This window comes from Chelonoidis abingdonii, chromosome 5 (genome assembly GCF_003597395.2).
Source record: "Chelonoidis abingdonii isolate Lonesome George chromosome 5, CheloAbing_2.0, whole genome shotgun sequence".
NCBI classification, from domain to species: Eukaryota; Metazoa; Chordata; order Testudines; family Testudinidae; genus Chelonoidis; species Chelonoidis abingdonii.
In genome coordinates this window covers 114,055,340-114,072,592 of record NC_133773.1, presented here as the reverse complement: position 1 = coordinate 114,072,592, position 17,253 = coordinate 114,055,340, and positions in this window count along the sequence as shown.

The window sequence follows — 17,253 nt, the reverse complement described above, 5'->3', positions numbered from 1 at the left end:
GCCATTTGCTATCTGGCAGTGGATCCAGAGTGTGTTGCTTGGAGATGCGTACATTACTTGAGATTTCTTACCACCTTTTAGGTAGCAGATGAGATGGGAACTTTCTTGACTTACATCAGCCTCAGGTGATTCACCAGAACCTGGACAAGCTGTTAGGGAGGTGTGGGTGTTCATTGCATAGATGTGGGCTGCAAATAGCTTATTGGAGTCGATGAGTTCATGAAATTAATCAAACCCATACTTACCTTGTTTGGCCTCAGTTATAGAGAATTTGGTGGTGCAGATATTATTTAAGCTATGGTCAGGCCCAGATCCCCCATATTTACAGATGAATAGTTACTTTCATTACAAGTGCTCTGTGTATGCAAAATGACACATGAATACAAAACCCTTCGTGCTGGGATGTTATGCCAAACCTCCTGGGTTGCCAGATCCCTATCTTCTTTGGACAAAAAGAACAGGAAGTTACTGTGGCACCTTAGGACTAAAATTTATGACATAAGCTTCTGTTAGCGGGCTCTACATTCTTGTAGCAAGAGGTGGTAGGGAGGATGTGAGATGAGAACTAAAAAAAGCTTCTCCTCTGTACTCTTTTTATGCAAAAGGAATTCGTTAAAATTTGAGAATATTTAAAGATGTATAAACTAACTCCCCCCTTCGCTCCCCCCCCCAAAAAATCTTCAGGGCAGTGCTTTTGTGTAGTGGCATGATCATGGACAGGAGTCAGTTATATTTCTGGGACATGGAGGAAGGGAATAATTAGAAGCTATTTCTAGGGCCCATCCGAACATACTAATGTGATCATGTCTGCTTCTCTTCTTCTCAGTGCTGTCACAATACTCAGTTTCTCCTTATTAAATTTATCTGTCATTCCCAACTGCCAAGAAGCTTTTGCTGCCAAACATCCACACTTCTGCTGTAAAGGCACCTAAGCACCCACATTGTGCTTAATTGTTTAAGCACTCATGTGTATCTGACTTAACAAATCAAATAGTCAGAGATTAACTGCCATCTGTTTGGTCTTACTGTTTATTTAAATTTTGAGACTCAAGTGTGCTCTGATCAAAATATCATAAAAAAAAGCCTTTACACTGTATGTGACCCAATAACAATCAATGTTGCCTAAGACAAATATTATCTATTAAATATTATTACCTATTAATATTGCCTAAGCTGTCAAATTAAAGTGAATATGAACAACTATTGTTATGTCTATAGAAATTAAATCATACATTCAACATTTTTGATTAATAATAGGTGGTGACAAAGACCTGAGAATGCAGGTAAGAATCCATGATGGAAAAGATAGGAACGCATTAGCATGAAAGGAAACAGAGAAAGTTCTGGGTGCAGGGGTTCGAAAAACATAGACTGAAGAACAGGAAATGAACTCTTGTAAAAAACAATCGAGTATGTTAAATAGTGATTGATACAGAAGCCGTTAAGAGGGCTTATACTTATATCGTCACCGGGGAGGAAGAGAAAGAACAATCCACAAGAAGGAGAGACAGTGGAAGTATAGCCCCCAAATGGTTACCTTTTGCTTGATTGTTCAAAAGTGCATCCATACAGCCAAACTTTTGTAATGTCATTGGCAATGGACTTTACAAATTAGGGATATGAGGACTTCGGACTGCAATGCTTTGTATATACCTCATGTCTACTATAACTACTACCTAAACTGAGTCAGGGAGATCTCAGGGACCAGTGTAGGTCCACGGACCGGTTGTTGAGAAACACTATTATAGTACTACATTATATATTAAGGATACACAAGTTTTGCTTATTTAAGCAGTCAGATTTATAAGGCCAGAAAGGACCATTATGTCATCTGGTCTGACCTCCTGTATAACACAGGCCACAGAATTTCAGCCAGATAACCCTACATCGAGTCCCAAAGCTTGTCTGACTAAAGCAGATCTTCCAGAAGGTCATCAAAGTTTTGATTTGAAAACAAGAAATGGATATTCTACCCCTTCATTTAGTAATTTCTTCCAGTGTCTAACCATTCTCACTGTTAAAAAAAATTATGCCTTATTTCCTAACATGAATTTGTCTGGCTTTAGCTTCCATCATTGGTTCATGCTATGCCTTTTTATGCACATTATGCCATACGCTAGATTTAAAATCTCTGCTATTTTCTGCTTGTGATCAAGTCACTACTCAGTCTTCCTTTTTTTAAACAAAAAAAATAAGTTAACCAGATTGATCTCCAAGTCTGTCATTGTGAGGCATTTTCTCCAGTCAAGTTATTTGTGTGATTTTTTTATGCACCCTCTCCAATTTCCTTCTAAAAATGTGGAGTCCAGAACTGTATGCAGTAATTTAGTATCAGTCTCACTAGTGCCATACACAGAGGCAAAAAAATCACCTCCCTGCTTCTACTAACTGCTCACATGTTCATACATCCAAGGATTGCATCAGCCCTGTGTCACCTTTTTCATTGAACACTAATGCTGAGTTGCTTATCTACTGTAACCCCTAGATACTTTTCAGAATCGCCATTTTCTAGCACACAGTCTTCCATTCCACAGATATTGTTTGCATTCCTTGTTACTAGATGTATAACTTTGCATTTGCCTGTATTAAAAACGCAATTTGAATGAGCCCAGCTCACCAAGCAATCAAGATCATTTTGTATGACTGCTCTATCCTAATCATGAATTACCACTCCACCAGTGGTATCATCTGCAAATTTTGAGCAATAATTGATAAAAATATTGAACAGCATCAGGCCAAGTACTAATCCCCATGGATCCTCCACTAGAAACTCCCCCTTTAATGATAATTCTCAAAAAAATGTTGTTCATGGGATCTGTCAGCTAGCCAGTTCTTAATCCATTTAACACATGCTTTCTTGATACTGCATAGTGCTAATTTTTTAATCAGAATGTTGTGTGGTACTAAGTCAAATGCCTTACAAAAGTCCATGTATATTACATCATAATATTCTACAAATTATTTATTATTCCAACAATCAATATGTTAATATAATTTACTACAAGGATAGTAAATAAATAAAAAACACAAATATATGATTACTAAAATAAATAAAGCAATTGTGGAATTTTGCTTATAGTTGGGAAGCTCAACTTCTAAGTTCAGTGGTGCCATCAAATAAAAATGCAGACACAGCAACATTACATTCATTATTTAAAACTTTAACCAAATTAACATCAGTAACTTTTGATCTGTCTTCAGTTTCCTATCTCCAACCTAAGTACAAATATCACACCTGAATATTTTTGAGGCATCATTAACTGCTGTCACCAGAATCAGCTTCAGAAAGATAGAATGCAAAAGGATTCTTTATTTTCAACTATTCCACCAGGGATTAGGTTTTTATGGAGAAAATCTGAAGTTAATTAAATATCGTCATAATAACCTAGGTTTTCATCAGTGCTGTAAAGCAATCCCAGATTTTAGAAGTATTATTCATTTGTCTGGTTCCCTCGCCCTCCGCTCTCTTTATCCTTTTCCACCATGACAGATTATGCATCATTCTATTTTGGATTCTGACCTGGATTAGTCAATTTTTTGTAACTAACATAATATCAGATTATTTTTCTTAATTATCTAAGGTCTATAAAATGAACAAAATGTGTTCTATGATAACTTTAATTCGATATTAATTTTCATCCCTTAGGATCAAACTGGTTTTACTATAGCTGGAATCTTTAGAGTTGAATAATTTAACAGAAAGTCCTTTAATCTGAGTTATTACAGAACAGATTACATCTTTTCAGAAGTGATTAATTTAGCTTTATTTAAAGCCAGACCATGTATTCCTCTTTCTTCCAAAGCTTTCCTATGATACTGCATTGTGAAGGTTAAACATTGTATTTTAAAGGATATTTATGTGTTCTACTATTATCTGAGAGTGCCTGATCCTTCAGATTATCACACAAACAGATCTAATCAAATCAAAATTAGGACGAACAGAGTGGTCAGTAGGCTTCTCACTGAGTAATTTTACTGAAGTGCGTGGGATCGAGGCCTTTTATTAAAATATTAAAACATCATTAAAATAATCTGATTACATTTTTTATTTAGCTTCTTTATTTTGCTAAATTAACTCATCTTGATATTAGAGACAGTTTTGCTTACTGGTTCCCATACATAGACACAGAATTCTAGTGTGTTTGATTTCCCAGCACTGCTAACTTTCATGAAAAGATCCTGTAAGCTTGTTTTAATATCAAAATTTTTGCTCTCTCATAAACAAAACCTTATATGTGGGTGCAAACTAGTAGCAAACTGATGTGGTTCAAGGAGAGTTTTCTAGGAAAACAGATATAAAAAGTATGCAGTATTAAAACACATTAAACATTATTTTGCCTTATTCATATTGCCTCACACTGCAGATAAAAGGTTTGCAGACACAAGTTGAATGAGGTTCTTGTTGATTCAGCAAATGCACATGGTAAAAAAAATTGTTATAGGGATCCTGTTAATGTAAAATGAGAAGATGTTCTGCCTCCACAGGTTAGTGAGTGTGGAGACTGATTAAAGAATGAAGCCAAAAGGTTCTCCTCAAAAGATAAGACTATTAGGCCTCGCCGAGGTTAAAAGTATTCCTTTTAGGCTTCCTGAAAAGGGAGCATCTAGAAAGAACTGACAGGAAATTTTTTTTCCTCAGTGCATCATTCATTTATTTAGATGTGTTACTATTATCATTGGTGGCATGACTTGGTATATGCCTTTGGCATGTATAGTGTCCTACCAGCATGAATATGAACATATGGAAACTTACTTAATAACCTTCTAGCTGGTGAGTCTCTATTAAAAAGTCTTAACAGTGCCCTAAGAAAACCCCACAAACAACCCCCCCAAAGAAACATAGAAAAGGAAGAAAAAGCCAAATATTTACCAAATAAGAGATCTGCAATTTGCAACAGCTACTGTAGTTATCACTTCCAAAATGGCCATCATAGGGCAGCAGCTGCCTTCGTCTCTAAAATTTAAAATGCTAGCTTGAGTCAGATGGAGCAAAAAGCAGGAAAGGCTCTTAGGAAAGTGGATAAGGAAGCTTGACCTAAAGCTGATCACAGAAAGCTAGAATTATAGCCAATCCTGTATTACCTAGGGTGGTTGAAAATGAATGAGCTGTTAGCCACCTGATTTAGTTTTCTCTTAGCAGTCTATGCCTTCAGAAAACTTAGGCCTTGATCCTACAAAAGGATCTTTTCAGGCAGGCCTTTGCGTGCCAACAAAGCCCAGCAAAGCTAGTCAGGTTCCAGTGAGCCTGCTTGCAGGACTGGATTCACCTTTTTGCGCTTTAGTGTCCCCATCTGTAATACCAGATATAATGGTATTGAGTTCCTTTGTAAAGTACTTTGAAATCTACTGATGAAAAGCCCTGTGTAACAACTAGATATTATATTATTATGGAGATTTATTTAAAAAAATTACAGTTGGTATATGTGTATCTGTGGATCTGAAAAATAAAAACTAGATAACACTTTAAAAATGCCTGCATCCTGTGTTTCAAGTCCCCTGTTTACATCTACACATGAATAATATGAGTCCCCATCATGCAGTCACTTAATGTGCGTAACTATACTCACATGAGTAGCCCCGTTAAATTCAATGGGACTACTTAACATTAGTAAAACTGATTAAACCCATGCTTATTTGCAGGATTGGGGCTTTATATAGTATCTTTTCTGAAGGATCACAAAGTGCTTTATCAATTTAACCTGACACATAATCTGTACACATGGATGACATTGCTACTCCTAGAGTGAAACATGTTAACTATTTAGCATTTACAACAGCATTATACAACAGCTAACGAGAAAAAAAATGAAGAATAACTTTGAATTGATAACTGCAGAAGGGAATTTAGTGACTGTTGTGACAATGAATAAAATCCTAGCCCCATTGGAGCGAATTGCAAAATTCCAATTGACTTCAAAAGGGCCAAGACATCACTTGTTAATAGCTCATTCAGATATTGAGGGCAGGGGACTGGACTCAATGACCTCTTGAGGTCCCTTCCAGCCCTACAATCTATGAATCTATGAATTGTCCTGGGTTTAAAATATGGCCCTTAGTCACTTGATAAGTATAAAAAGCAAATTCCAGTTCTACCTTAAGATTGCCCCAGTCTGCTGAGGGGAGTCTTCCGAAGTCTGCATTCTTTTAAATAATGTGATCAGCCACCTTATTAATTATTGTTGTTTCTTATCTTACATCATCCAAAGCTGTACTGTGTGCTTCCCAGTACATTAAATTGGGCAAATAACTTAGTCTGAAGGACTTACAATCTAATTCAAATCTAAACTTGCATGTGATGCACTGAAGAGTTAACCATGCAGTAGGTAAAGAGCAATAAAATTAATTATTCAGCAAAGATGTGTGCAGAGTGGCTGAACTTAAAAAAAAAAGTTTCCTATATAAGATAAAAATGTCTTGGTTGACTCAATTCTTTCAGGCAGCTCCAAAGAAGGCGGTTTTAAGGAAAGATTTGAATGAGTGGAGGGAAGTGGCTTGGCAAACCACATGTAAGGGGGAGGGGCAAGGAAGAAGAGCTAAAAATGCCTATGAGAGAAGCAGACAAACAGGGCTTTGACAATCTGGCATCATTAGTGGAGCAGAGTATGTGTGACTTGTGCTCCCTCCTGACATTCCAGTCAAAGTGAAATGATTGGTGCTCAGCACTTGTGAAAATCAGGTTGTTTATTTAGGTGAACTTGGGATCCCAGATGTAGGCTCTTGTCTTTGAAAGGTTTGGCCCTAAATTTTAGGTAGAGATAGGCTGAATCACAGGTTAGATCCAAACACCTCACAAATTCTGTTGATGTTTGATATCTGATTCAGGACTGAATTTTTCCAATGTTTAAAAAGGGCTGAATGAAAACCCCAGATCTGAAATCCCCAAACTTAGAAAAGTTTAAAATCTGTATGTAGATCAACATTTTGCAACTTGACCCCCATCTTGAAGACTACACATGAGAGAAAATCTTGGTTTCATTTAAGTCATTGGAACTTCTGCCTTTAATAACTTCAACAGCAGCACAATTTTCCCCAATATTTGTTGTTTGGCATCTTACACTTTAAACATTTCATTTACAAAAGCTCCCCCCTTCCAAATTCACCTTTCAGGTTGTGGCTTGTTTACATTCCTCTCCTAATCCTGCACAGAGACTTGACTTAAGGATGGAGTGTCAGCTTTAAACTGTAACCAAGTTATTGATGGTTTGCTCATAACACTGCAATTATTTCAGTGTATTTCATTATAGTCAGTACAGTAGAGCATGCTCAAGTCAATATGAATCATTAGCTTAGTAACAGAGACATAATACATATTTGCTTTATATGTAATATTATAACTCATAGAAGATATAGACATTGCTAGTATACATAAAAATAACAGTCTTGCTGTAAATTTGTCTATTACTGAGCTGTCTAGCCATAATACTCATCCCTCTGTTTCCAGGTCCTAACTGAAGCTATGATATACACTTATTTCTAATGCATTGTATGCAATTACTGTTGGGTTATCCAGGACTTATAGGTGATAACTGATATGATTTAGAAGATTAGTCTATATAGGGGGTAGTAATTTAAAAAAAATTACTTTATGTGCTCACTATCAAAAAGGTATTGATATAGTATAAAGTTGCACACTGTTTCTACCTCATTTCTGGTGTCAAGGCAAATAAATAGCAACTTCTGTACTTCTGATCCAGACCTAAAGTCCTGATTCTGCCACCTTGCTCACATTGAGGCCTGGTCAACACTAAATCATATCAGTTATCACCTATAAGGCATGGATAACCCAACAGTAATTGCATGCAATGCATTAGAAATAAATGTATTAGGTATTACATAGGAGTGTAAAAAATTGAGACCCCTGAGCAGTGTAGTTAAGTTGACATAAGGTCTCATGTAGACAGCTCTAGGTCAACGGAAGAATTCTTCCATCGACCTAGCTACCACCTCTCGGGGAGATGGATTACCTACATTGACAAGAGAATCCCTCTCACTGGCATACGGGGCAGCTGTGTCACTGTAGCATTTTAAGGTAGACATATCCTAAGTGTGTCTTACTCAATGAATAGTTTCACTGAAGCCAAAAGGGTTACTCATGTGAGTTTGAATTATACAATGTAAGAATTGTAGAACTGGGACCTTTAGAGTTAAACTGCCTGTAAAATAAAAATATCAGCTCACTATTATTGCATAGTTTTATCACAATTTATTTCTAATTGGCCAAATCTTCTTATGATAGGAAGCTACTGAAATTTAACTGGGCAACCTTACAAAATACTTAAATGTTCAGTAAAGATAGAGAGATTGTCCTTACTTTAGCATAGAAGGGTGGGACAGATAATAGGCCTTGTCTACAGTATAGGGGAAATTCAATCTAAAAATTACATGAATAGCGTAACTCAAATCGACATAGCTTAGAGCTACTTACTGTGAGGTCCACACTACGTGATGTCAACAGGATCCAACAGAGTACAGGAGTCGACGGGACAGCGATCTGCAGTGAATCCCCCAGTGAGTGTAGACAAGCCTACAGACTTCCAAATTTTCTTGTAAGTACATTGTTAGTGTATCCATAATAAGTATAAACCAAACTCTTATTTTTAAAACACAGAATCTTCCTTAAAAGTGACTTTAAGTAAACATATATAGACTGAGACTTGGAGCCAGATTCTCTTCCATCTCCAGCTTGCACTGGGCTCAGGTGAGAAGGGGGCTATCTGATAGTCAAGGCTCCATCGTTCTCTACTCTGGCTACAGTGCAGTTTAGCGCAGTCCAGAACCATCTGGCCAAGTGGTTCCTTACGGACCATATATCAATTGGGGATTGTCAGAGTGTATTGTGCTCTGGACAATCTCCATGACTGTCTCTCCCTACCCCTAATACCCTTCCCCTGCGCTAAGAGCTGTGGAGACTGGGGTGTAGGAGCTGGTTCTGTTGGCTCTATGCTTACTGGGACTCCCTCACACCAGGGGTAGACCCAGTTGGGAATTTACTGGAGATTTCCATCCATTTGTGCAATGGGACTGGAGCAGATCAATTAAACTAGATCTTCATCTTCTAAATTCGTTGTGTCCAGTCCTACTCCCTCTGAAGTATCTTAGGATCCAATTCTGCAAATGCTACTTGGTATGGTTCAGATTCATGGTAATGCACACTATGGCAGATGATAATAAGCATTTTCAAGATTGAATTTTAACCTATCAGTCTAAGAATCTGGCATTAAATGTTATAAATTATTTTCTGTAGCAAGTATGACTATTTTTAAATAATACAAATATATGTTTGTTCTTGCTTCAGAGTCACGGGATAAATAATTTTTAATAAATATCTTAAAATATGTGTATAATATTTTAGTATGAAACTGCTCTGACTCTTTGGATTCCTAGGTAGAATTTATTGGCTAGTATTGTGTGGTAGCTGCTTAAAAAGAACAAAATAATAATAAAATACAAACTATAAGTGCAGATAAATATGATATTCTGCTTCTAATAACTCTAGGTAATTTAAAGATGAAAATTGGAACTAAGATGTAAGTTGTTAAATACTTTAATTTTCCTCTGTGTTTTCTGTGTCAAAAATAATCTTAATATTAAAGGACAGCTGTAGACTTCTAATGACTTGAATACAGTTTGACTGTTTTCATGAAGTGCTCTGTAGGATGTCAGAATATTTAATTCAGGATGTTAAAAACATCCCAAAATGTCACAATAATTATATCACAGCAGGCAATTAAAACAGTGGAAAATGCCAACTGACTAAGTGTGTTCCCTGTTATTTAGGAAGCTAATGAGTGAGTGACACATAAAGAAGAAAATACAAATTATAACCACAGATTCCAATATATAATATAATTAATTTTAATATAAAATATATATTAAAATAAAATGATCTGACAAACTAACAAAAGCCAGGCAATTTTCAGCTGAAGCTGCCACTTGGGCCTAGGCACTAGCAAACCCTATACAATGTGATGTTTCATTATTATTAATATTACTATAATTATTTATTTGTATTACCATATCATACCGTGAATGCAGTCCTGAAGCCCCGACTCACCTGAATAGTGAAAGAACCTCTGCCAAACTCTCCACACATTTGCAAACCTATCAGTAGAGCCCAGCAAAACTGTGGATATCTGCTTCATATCCACAGACTATTTTTGCGGATAGTGGATCAGATGCAAATATAACTGCGCTGGGCTCTACTCACCGGTGGCGCCTGGCCTGTGCTGTTCAGCTCGGGCAGCCTAGGGAGCGCAGCATGCTCGGGGCCGGCAGGCAGCAGCCAGTGGCTGGGGCGGGGCAGCAGGTCGGAGTCAGGGCTGTCCAGCACCTGCTGGCCATGCCCCTTTCTGTCCAGTAGCTCGGACACCTCAGGCAACACCAGCGTCCCCACCATGGCCTGGCCCATCAGCACTGGGCACACTCCCAGTCCTGGGTTCGGCCTACCAACTCCTGGGCAGCAGGGCTTGCCCCTGGCCATGGGGATTGGAATAGGTGGGGACCTGACACCCCACCCTTCTGCCCCACTCTGATGCAACACGCACTGTTGCTGCCATATGCTGTCACTTGTGAGCTCCCGGGAGCAGCACGCGATGCAACACCCCTTCTCCCCCTCCATGCTGCCACTTCTCATCAAGACCCCATGCTGCTCGTTATTCCCAGTTCACACCCTCATGCTCTCTCTTCCCTGCAAGACTCCACCCCGCCCCACTCGCTCCTTTCCCCCTCTCCCTCATCACTAGCCCTTGTGAGATGACTTACTGCTGAAGGTGCGGATGCAGATACAGGTAAAAGATGGCTAGCAGATCACAGGTTGATCCTGGTGGATGCGGATCCACATTTTTTATCTGTGAAGGGCTCTATCTATCAGGAGGGCTCTGAGGAAGCTCAAGAACTCCCGGACAGCATGGTTCCAGCGATTTGTATGGTGGAATTTACATCTTATTCAATTATGTGACAGAAGGCATTGCAAACCACCCTGATCCTTCCAGCTGGAGAATCCACAGGAAATTCATGGAGTTTCAACTTCCCAATGTGGGTTATTCCTGCCTACGTGACAACAGGGACCTATACTTCTAATTTTTTTGGACCATTTTGCACAATTATTATGTCAAAAAGAGGAAGGGTGAAATCCTGGCCTCACTGAAATCAATGAGAGTTTTGCTATTGACTTCAGTGGGGTCAGGATTTCAATCATCGGATTTAAACCAAGGTGCTAGTCCTGCAAGCACAATGGGAATCAACTGGCCATGATCAGCCTTGAGGAAAAAGTATGACTGGAGAAAAACTATGTATAAAAACATAACATGATCTAACAAAAACGAAAGAGGCCAACTATTCTCATTAATTAATGAGGATAGAATAAGCATTAATGAGTTTATTCTGCAGCTGGGTAGGTTAAATAGTCAGGAAGTGGAAGAAGCTGCCAAAGGTAGTTGAGGAATCACCATTGTTTGAAATACACAAAGTTACACTAAACAGCAATCTGCTATCTTTATCTTAGGGTTTTCTATAGGATCCATCCTCATAGTATCTAAGACTTTGTATTGCTGGCTTTCTGAATTCCAGAGCAGAGAGGCTGGGTGGCTGTGTTCAGTTAGGGAAATGGTAACTTCAACAGTCATCATTCCTCTTTATTTGTTGTAACTAGGGGACTTTCCAGGTAGTATTGAGAGTTTCTACCTTCCTGTTTCATAAGCAGACATTTTCCTCCAGGTTGTGAAATCTATAGGGTGGAAGGCCTTCTTCAGGTTCTGGTATCTGTTAGCCCTCAGAAATGGTTCAATATATCCATTCTCTTACCCATGAGGGTCTGACCTAACATAATCTTCCTTATATGTTCCTTCTCTGTGTCTGATAGGCAGCATCCTTGAGGAGATATCAAAGTGAGGATCAAGAATTGCCTTGGACTGTGGTATAGGCCCTAATTCCTAGAAGTACTGGATCAGTCCCAAGATTGTCCTCTCCATTTTCTCCTCTAGCAGGACCTTGTGACCCAGCATCCAGTTCATCACAAAGACCCTGGCCACCAATTTCTGTTGTCATGCCTTTTGAGCAAGCTTTCTCCTCCAGCTGGGTAGCATACTACACCATGTACAAAAAGCCACCTAGCTCTTCTGTATAACTCAAATCTGGTACAGGCGAAAAAAACACGTTAAATCCTAACTTTCTTGTCTTCAGGACCATCTGGATAAAGGTCTGCATGTTGGCTTCCTGAGAGCTGAATCCTGCTCCAATTTAAGTAAATGGCAATATCTAATTGCCTTGAATATGAGCAGGACCAGTCCTGGAGGGTCTAAGCAGCAGACACTGGAGTTATAAGAAACAAGGTGGAGGGTTGCTCTTGGGATTCACACACAAAAGCAGTCAGACTTTTTAGAGCAAGTGATAAACTAAAACTCAGACTCTGAATCTGCCATTTTTAGCCATGGGGGACTTCAGTCTGGTTATAAATACCTTTACTAATGTTCCTTTCCAACCCTGGAGGAAGATCTCAGATTCCTTACTCTTAAAACTGTCTTTCTGGTGGCAATCTCAGTCAAGAGCAATGGAAAGCTACCAGCTCTTTTGTAGAGGGAGCCTTACCTGTAGAAAAGTAGCATTCTTCAGCCCACTAAGTTCCCCTCCCCTCCCCCACAGTACTCAGTCTGTATCTGTTCAGGTGTTGGAAAGGACTACTTGCTGGGCAGGTGTAAAAAAAACATAGAAAAATTGCAATTTTACCTGTTCTCTGAGTTCCTCTATGTCAGTCCAGAGACATCTCTCCCTGTTTTGTTATATTGATTGAGGCTGTTCTCATTTTTTTCTCCTGAACTATTTAACATAGTCTTAACAGATTTTTAAATAATGTCAACTAGCCCCTTTTATAGGGGAAGTCAAGGCATCAAACTTTGCCACAAAAACTATTTTTTCCTTTTTCTATTTGGTAGGAGGGTTTATTGTATAGCATCTGTCAGGGGGATACTTGGAGAAACCAAATTAACACGTAAGAAATTACCAATATGTGATACCCATGAAAAGAAAATCCTGACAGACAAGGATTGTGCTCATTATGAAGCTATTCTCAGTCACAACAGTATTAGGAAAAAAGATATTAATAGCTGACCTTTGAAGTTCATAATTCCTTTCAGTGAAGGACTACAGAATTTTGCCTTAAATATTTTATCAGATGCATATAGTAGAAAATGAAACTTTATAATACAAGTTATAATACATACTGCTAGTCATTTTCATTGACCATTCGAGCAACATCAGAATATATAAATGTTCCCTATTATTTATAAAAATAGCATGATCTGGTCACATATTTATAGCAGGTGCAACATGAAAAGTAAAAAATTATTCATGAATAAACAAATATTTGAGAATTTAGTTTGTGAAAAGACCCTAGTGTGCTCTTTTTGACTACTCATTTGAGAGAACAGAAATTCCCTCATACTGTCATAAAAAAAATAAGCTTTTTTTTTTTAAGTTGTCCTTAGAAGGGAATCGCTTTGTAGATACAAAACTGATACAGAAAACTATTAAGTAATGAACTTGATTCTAAATAAATAATTTCCATCTTGTATTCTGTGCCTTTTGAAAGACTGGGAAAGATCTGCAATTGTTGTCTACTACCATTCCTTTCCTATGTGTTATATATTTTCCCCATTTAGAGCTGAGTTTTTAAAACTACAATAGCAACAGAAATAAAACTTGATCTGACAAATGTAGGCTGCTATCCTGCAAACACTAATGCATGGGAATACCTGTACTAACATTGAGCTGTCCTACTAATTTCAGTGGGATTAGTAAATGTGGGTAAAATTACTTGTGTGTGTTTGCAAGATCAGGCCAACTGGGTATTAGTGATGTTTTATTTGGTGTCCTGAATAACTATAGAATTAGAAAAGCAGATAACATTTCTTCCTTTCCAGATGCCTCAGGAAGTCCCAGTTTCTTATTATTGGTTGATTTAATATAATTTTGAGATATCTCAATGTTTCATTGTGTAAAGGAATGTTGTTTTGTTAATATTAGTACAGACATCAGTTTTATGTTAAGTCGTTCAGATTCCAGTTCATTATTTTTTCTGTAAATTTTCAAAATTGTTGTTTTTAATTCCTTCTGCTCTGTTTTCTACTTGAATAAATCCATTAGAATGTGAAACTATATTAGAATCAAACACAGCAAACCTTGCCTCCAATCTCTGAATTGCAAGAAATATGGTTTTCAAAAAGACTGTAGGAGCAATAGAATTTACTTCTTCCTTTATATTTTCTCCATGTGAGTGCTAAGGATTTTCCAGGAGAAACTCCCTGCAAAATAAAATATTTCCACTAAAAAGGTAATTTTTGTCTTTAAAAATTACACAAAATAATCAGGTGTTCTCTGAAGAATTATTGTACCAAATTTAGAGATTACATTCAATCATTAAAGTGTGAAGCAGGGGATTTTAGTTTGTGAAGATTTAACTATAAAGTCACTATCACTACCTCCATATTCTTGCTATCTTTCTTGCACTCATCTCTGAGGTATCAGAACATGTACATAAAATTAGTGCTGGCTGAAATTTTTCACCAAAACATTTTTACAACAAAAAAAGATTTTTCATGGAAAATTTGTTTTGTTTGAAATTTTCATAAAAAAATTGAAAATCCGAATATTTTGGTTTTCAGTTTTAAAAAAGCCAAAAAAAGTTCAGTTTTTGATCTTTTAAAAAGGCAAGGGAAATGGGAAAAATGGAGAGAAGGGATGGGAAAATGAAAATCTAACATTTTTTAGTTTTCGTTTTGTCAAAAGAATTTTAGTGAACATTTTTAAATAAAAAAATAGTTCTCTTCATTTGAAAATATTCATAGAAAAATCCTATCATTTTTCAATGAGCTCTACATACAGTCTAAGATACCAACATCTTAGTTTTGTCTGACATGTTTGCTTTACTGACTGTTGCTGTATTTAAGTCTCTTTCTTGAGTGGTTTCAGTTAAAGCAGAACTCATCCACGTGTATGATGAGCAGTTCAGTTTTTCCTTTCAACATGTACTACATTGTGCCTCTCCATTCACCCCCCTTCCAGATTGTTAATAAATATATTAAATAACACTCATCCTACCACACATCCTTGGGGTAGCCCTATATTACCTTCCATAATAAAAATAAATGGACAATTTCATCCTTTATTTTTCATCTCTTAACCAATTTCTATGTCATAGCAGGGGTGTCGTAGCTTCCTACTCAGATTTGAACCTTAGCGTTCATAAACTGAGAAGCTAGCATGAAACCTTCTAAGCTTTTCCTACTTAGATCTGATCTCGCTGCCACCAGCCAGGAATTTCCAGGGCCTTTTACCCATCTCTGGTCTCCCAAAACCTTTCATGGGGGACCCCAAGAACTCAGAAGCCTGAGTCTCAACCAATAGGGAAAACACAACCTTCTCCCCTTGTCTCCTCTTTATCTCATCCCAGCTCCCCCTCCCTGGGTTATCTGGGCGAATACTGTTACTTAAACTCCTTGAATGCAAAACGACGAGGGCATTTACTTCCCTCTCCTTCTCCCTGAGTAGATTAAACAAGTCAAGCTAACCAAAGGATTCCCCCTCTTCGTTCTTACTTAACAGAAAAACTCAAACAGGTTTTAAAAGAAAAGTTTTTATAAAAAAGAAGAAATGAATAAATATTCTCTTCAGTGATACATACGAGTCAATTGCTTAAGAAAATATGATAAACAGCTTATTCAAAAGAGATACAATTTAAACATTCCACACCACACATGTAAATACAAAACAAGCATACTAAAGCTATTGTGTGCCCTCCTTTGTATTAAGTGGGCTGAAGAAGAAGCTTACAGATAGAAAAAGGATCCTCTCATAGCTGAGAGCCAGCAAAAACCTCAAAATCCCTCCCCTGAGCTTTAAAATCCGGTTTCTTGATTGGTCTTTGGTCAGGTGTTTGGTTCCCTTTGTTAACCCTTTCAGGTAAAGACACATTAACCCTTAGCTATCTATTTTATGACAAGGGGTCAGCAATTCTGAGTGTGTGCCGAGTCTTCATTTATTCACTCTAATTTAAGGTTTCACGTGCAGTAATACATTTAATGTTTTTAGAAAGGTCTCTAAGTCTATATATATAACTGAACTTTGTTATATGTAAAGTAAATAAGGTTTTTAAAATGTTTAAGAAGCTTCATTTAAAATTAAATTAAAATGCAGAGCTCCCCAGACCAGTGGCCAGGACCCGGGCAGTGTGAGTGCCACTGAAAATCAGCTTGCATGCCACCTTTGGCACGTGTGCCATAGGTTGCCTACCTCTGTTCTAAAGTATAAAAACTTTACCTCTCACAGTGACTATTCAGTTTCCTTGATGGCTTCTTGTGTGGGATTTTATCAAAGACTTTTAAAAAGCACAAATATATTACATTTTATTTAGCCATTATTTTGTTGGCTCTGTCAAAGAATTCTAATAGGTTGGAAAAGAATGATGTTTTGGGAATATGTTTTGGGAATCCCCAGATTAACAACTTTCTTAAAGGTGAATACTCATTGAAGAAGAAACAAGCATAATGCTCTACAAAATTATAAAGGACACTGGTGTATGTGCCATTCCTACATGTATTTGGTAATTTATTTAGTAGGCAATTTATAAGGACATATTTCCTTGGTGATAACGTTCCATGACCTAATGCAAGTAGTTGCTTGCTAAGTGACAGACTTCAGGAATCTGCAACTCTCTTGTTTGCCTTGACTTTTAAGGCACTAGCCTCTTAACTCAATCTGCCATTTATATTCTTCTGTGGCTCATCTGTCTCTTGGTAGAGAGAGAGAGGAGAGGCAATAAGTACAAATTAGCCACAACCCGGAAAAACTGGGGCAGATAGTAGTGGTAGAGGTCTTTTGTATTTTTCCAGATGAAAAGATACCTGACTGTGGAAAAACCTTTGTAGATTAGTTTTTGGGTTAATGATATTTTTTAAGCCAAAAAACAAAAGTTCTAATTGTATTTATTGATTCTTTTACATACCCATCCTCCTTCATTTCCTATTACAATACTGAATAATAACTTCTGTTGCAAATACACAGCACAGTGAAATATATCCATGTATTATCCCTTCTTGTGTACTAATGACATTACTCACAAGAAGTCGTGTTGTTATCCCATTGCCATCTAATCCAACTGACTTCACATGTCTCCTTGGAAGTGAATGGAAATATGTTATCAATAATTTTTCTGGCATGTCATCTGGCAATGGAGGAAACTTCAAAAAACTTTAATTTGGA